Genomic DNA, 5,616 nt, shown 5'->3' with positions numbered 1-5,616 from the left:
CCACTGGTGCCATATTCTGGATGATCAACGACCAAACACACTGCCATATTCTGCCCAATGACCAAACACACTTTCATATTATGGATGATATGCAAGTCTCACCACATATGCAGACACGCTAACTAAAATACCAAGACTATAGTCAAGTCTACAAACGAGCAGGGGCCTGCACAAGGAGTTGAGTTGTATTTGCTATTAACTGCATATTATCCTCTAAATATGACTAGGCTGAACAGAATACCTTGAGACAGAAGCCAACTGCTAAGAGAAACCAGGCTGGTCAATGATCAGAACACTCAAGTTGTGCTACAGTATTTTATGTCTTGTTTTCAATCATGTCCTCACACACACACACACACACACACACACACACACACACACACACACACACACACACACACACACACACACACACACACACACACACACACACATACACACACACAAAGAGGTGTCACTCACCGAGCAGCTGAAATGCTGAAGAAATCTCCATGCTGTGCTGATGCTGACTGACTCTGAACTCTGAGCTCTGAGCTGTGTGAGTGTCATCTTTTAATCTCTCCACTTCCCGTGATCTCACCAGTAGAGGTGCACTCGGGGAGCAGTTGGGGGTTACAGTAGGTGCCTTGCTCAAGTGTGTGTGTGTGTGTGTGTGTGTGAGGGGTTAGGTGCCTTGCTCAAGTGTGTGTGTGTGTGTGTGTGTGTGTGTGTGTGTGTGTGTGTGTGTGTGTGTGTGTGTGTGAGGGGTTAGGTGCCTTGCTCAAGTGTGTGTGTGTGTGTGTGTGTGTGTGTGTGTGTGTGTGTGTGTGTGAGGGGTTAGGTGCCTTGCTCAAATGTGTGTGTGTGTGTGTGTGTGTGAGGGGTTAGGTGCCTTGCTCAAGTGTGTGTGTGTGTGTGTGTGTGTGTGTGTGTGTGTGTGTGTGTGTGCGTGTGAGGGGTTAGGTGCCTTGCTCAAATGTGTGTGTGTGTGTGTGTGTGTGAGGGGTTAGGTGCCTTGCTCAAGTGTGTGTGTGTGTGTGTGTGTGTGTGTGTGTGTGTGTGTGTGTGTGTGTGTGAGGGGTTAGGTGCCTTGCTCAAGTGTGTGTGTGTGTGTGTGTGTGTGTGTGTGTGTGTGTGTGTGTGTGTGAGGGGTTAGGTGCCTTGCTCAAGTGTGTGTGTGTGTGTGTGTGTGTGTGTGTGTGTGTGTGAGGGGTTAGGTGCCTTGCTCAAGTGTGTGTGTGTGTGTGTGTGTGTGTGTGTGTGTGTGTGTGTGTGTGAGGGGTTAGGTGCCTTGCTCAAGTGTGTGTGTGTGTGTGTGTGTGTGTGTGTGTGTGTGAGTGAGGGGTTAGGTGCCTTGCTCAAGGGGAGCAGTGAGGGGTTAGGGGCCTTGCTCAAGGGGAGCAGTGAGGGGTTAGGTGCCTTGCTCAAGTGTGTGTGTGTGTGTGTGTGTGTGTGTGTGTGAGGGGTTAGGTGCCTTGCTCAAGTGTGTGTGTGTGTGTGTGTGTGTGTGTGTGTGTGTGTGTGTGTGTGTGTGTGTGTGTGTGAGGGGTTAGGTGCCTTGCTCAAGGGGAGCAGTGAGGGGTTAGGTGCCTTGCTCAAGGGGAGCAGTGAGGGGTTAGGTGCCTTGCTCAAGGGCACTTAAGCCGTGGACTATCCATCAGGGATCAAAACGGCAGCCTACAAGCTCGAAGCCAGGCCACGGCTGCCCCCCTTTCTATCTATCTATCTATCTGTCTATCCATGCATCCATCCATCTATCCTCAGTGCTCCAAGGTGACCAGCTGGTGTGATGGGCCTGTTGATCTCTGTTGACAGAAGCTCCACAGCGCCCCCCATGTTGCCCCCTTGTAAAGCTGTGGTGAGATAATGAACTGCAGCCAACACAAAAAAATGAGGCAGGTCAAATGTCAACCTGGATGCAGAGTATCCTGTATCCATGAAATAACTGGCATTTAAAAAAATACCCCCCCCAATGGCATATATGGGAGTATCTAAAAGTAAGTATCTAGATCTTAAGAGAAATGTATGTCTTTTGAGTTGAAGTAAAGAAATGAAAGTATATGGTCAAATGTTAGATTTATGTTAAATTCTACTTACACGTCTATGTGAAGATGGAAAGTGTTTTCTGCTGACTGGGAATATTTATAACCTAAAGAGGGTCATGAAGGTCGTGCTGTTATATCTACCGCTCTGGTGCTGTGGGTTTGAGGGCGTTCCTGTTTTCTGAAAGAGATTCACATCTCTGAGTGAAGAAACAGCAGTGAGCACAGATAAAACAGTGCCATCCTTGTGTGTATGTTTCTGTGTGTGTGTGTGTGTGTGAGAGAGAGAGGGGCCATGGCAAGGCAGTGAGGGAGGGGGGAGTGTGTGTGAGGGCATGGGAGGAGAGTGAGAGAGGGGGGCTATGAGTGTGTGTGTGTGTGTGTGTGAGAGAGAGAGAGAGAGAGAGAGAGAGAGAGAGAGAGAGTGTGTGTGTCTCTGTGTGTGTGTGTGTGTGTGTGTGTGTGTGTGTGTGTGTGTGTGTGTGTGTGTGAGAGAGAGAGAGAGTGTGTGTGTGTGTGTGTGTAGTCAAGGAAGACCTGCTGCATGCCACTCACTGTCCATGAGTTTGCGTATGTTTTGTACTGCATCCTTAATATTTGTGTCCCTGTACCATTTTCTTCATGTGGACATACAGTAAATAAATGGTTAAAATATGTGTGTGTGTGTGTGTGTGTGTGTGTGTGTGTGTGTGTGTGTGTGTGTGTGTGTGTGTGTGTGTGTGTGTGTGTGTGTGTAGGGAAACAGAGACAGAGGTGACAACATTATTAGATTAAACTTTATTTCCCCAAAAAAGGAAATTCTAATGTAAAGTACCACATATGTACGGTAGGTTGGGTGAACCCTGCCTGAACTTCCGGAGAATTTGGATTTCGCCCGGCAGCTCAGGCTGGAAACCAGCCGATCTAGGGTGTCTCCTCTGTTTACTGCCAGAACCTTTGGCTCCAATCAAAAACGGGATGTCCACATAATGCTTTATTTCAACAGCTCCCTTTTCATCACGTTTCATCACGTTAATGGTGATTTCTGCTGGAATGGGGAAGTTGGTTTCTGGCTGTTAGGGATCATATTACATCATACTGTGGGCATTAGCACAGGTTAGCACAGGTTAGCACAGTCAAGGGAACTTTAACAGTATGCAGAGTGTCCTGGATCCATGAAATAACTGGCCTTCAAAAAACGACTCTGCCTGCCTCAGTGCAGGCTCCAAACCTGGCTTACAGTACATTGGCACCCCACCTGCGGCATATCTGGCAGTATCTACAAGTAATCCAGACACACCTCCAGATGCACAAATAGTTGCATTGTGAGTTGAAATTTCAATTGTACCAGGTACTGTGCATTGTGGCTGTGTATGAGAGAGAGAGAGAGAGAGTGTGTGTGTGTGTGTGTGAGTGTGTGTGTGTGTGTGTGTGTGTGTGTGTGTGTGTGTGTGTGTGTGAATGTCAATAGGCCCAACTCCAGTGGAAAATATTACGCAGCTTATAGCAGTCCCATCTTTGTCTCACAGAAATATATCAGCTCCTACTGAAAGCTGGCCTGTTTCTCCTACAACCCTTTTAGGTGCAAGTACATAACTAATACCTTTTTTCAAGATCTTAAGTTAAATTCATTTCTTTTGAGTTGAGATAAAGAAATAAATGAATATGGTGAAAATGTTAGATTGATGTAAAATTATACTATCTACAGCTACCTTGTGAGTGCATGTGGAAAGTGTTTTCTACTGATTGGGAATACTGCAAGTAAATAACTAACACCTATTTCTAACAGGGGAGCTACACCAGATGCGTAACTGAAGCGTTCAGTTCGCGACGCGTAGGTTGCAGCCGGACGCAGCAGTTAATTATCACTGTAGTCAATGGAAGTAGCTACACCAGATGCAACAGTGGCGCGTACATTCGAAAAAAATAAGACCTTCTAAAATGGATTTTACGCGTTGCGAACAGAATGTTTCAGTTACGCGTCTGGTGTAGCTCCCCTGTAAGTCTTTAGTTAAATGTATGTCTTTTGAGTTGAAATACAGATATATCTTGTGAAGGTGGAAAGAGTTTTCTGCTGACTGGGAATATTTGTAAACTAAAGAGGGTCATGAAGGTCGTGCTGTGGGTTTGAAGGGTTTCCTGTTTTCTGACTGAGATTCACATCTCAGTGAAGAGACAGCTATGGGCACAGATACAACAGAGATAACTATCCCCTGACTTGTGCTTAAGTGTGTATGTTTCTGTGTGTGTGTGTGTGTGTGTGTGTGTGTGTGTGTGTGTGTGTGTGTGTGTGTGTGTGTGTGTGTGTGTGAGAGAGAGAGAGAGAGAGAGAGAGAGAGAGAGAGAGAGAGAGAGAGAGAGAGAGAGAGAGAGAGAATAGGACGCTAGTAACAGTCCAGTGCAGTACAGTACAGTAACACCATAATCTCCTAGCGGTTCAGTTAGCATGAACACTGCTAGCGTATTCTCACATTGTTAACAACTACTTTCCAACTAATTACACAATGATCCATTTATTATTAATTCCATCCATTCAAGTTATGACCATGCATTTTCTTCAGTATTACCAGGTTATTCACAACTATCAGAACGTTAATAACAGACTGACGAAATGTTGCTGTTGCTGTGCACCTTTGCATTTCAATAAACAAACAAACAAAATGTGTATGTCTGTCTGTCTGTCTGTTTGTATGTCTATCTGTCCATTTATTTATATATCTATCTACTGTATCTATCTCTCTGTCTGCCTGTGTGCCTGTCTGCGTCTCTGTGTCAGTGTAAGTCTGTGTGAATGTTGTATCATGGCGTCCTTCTGGGAGTTGCATACACAGCATCAGGGTCCACTGGCCTGCTGTGTGAATGTTGTGTCATGGCGTCCTTCTGGGAGTTGCATACACAGCATCAGGGTCCACTGGCCTGCTGTGTGAATGTTGTGTCATGGCGTCCTTCTGGGAGTTGCATACACAGCATCAGGGTCCACTGGCCTGCTGTGGTCCTGCTGAATGGCGCTGTAGGTCACAGTGTCCTCATATTCTATCTGGGCATTGATCGGGTTCTGCTTCTGGACATCTGCGCCCACAGCATAGGGGTCCACTACTCTGCTGCTGAAGTGCTCTACAGTGCTGTAGGTTACAGCGTCCTTCTTAACAGACTGCTTCTGTAAACAAACAAACAAACAAACACACAAACACAATAGCGTATCACCCCACAGGGAGGAGCATGAACATGAGGAGGAGCAAGCATGATGAGCAGTGACTCACTGCAGAAGGCCCAGCTGGAGTTGGGTTGAGGTGCTGCAAGGCTGCATAGTGCACATCACCCTCCTCTTCCTCTTGCTCTTCCTCCTGTACGGAATACAGATACATCACCAGTGATTTGGCCACACCATCAATCATAAGTCAAATGGGAATCTGATTATTAGCAGATAGTCAACTTCAGAAGCACAGGCTGACCATTACTTTACTTCCGTGGTCATCAATACAAACAGCCAATAAGCTGGCCAATAGCTCTTGGCCTGTGTTGAATGTATGCACTGTTAATAGATTTCTGTGTTGAATGTATGCCCTGTTAATAGATTTCTGTGTTGAATGTATGCACTGTTAATATATGAGTGTTT

Source organism: Sardina pilchardus, chromosome 12 (genome assembly GCF_963854185.1).
Source record: "Sardina pilchardus chromosome 12, fSarPil1.1, whole genome shotgun sequence".
Lineage (NCBI taxonomy): Eukaryota > Metazoa > Chordata > Actinopteri > Clupeiformes > Clupeidae > Sardina > Sardina pilchardus.
The sequence above is the reverse complement of the archived record's forward strand: the minus strand, read 5'-3'. Positions refer to the sequence as shown.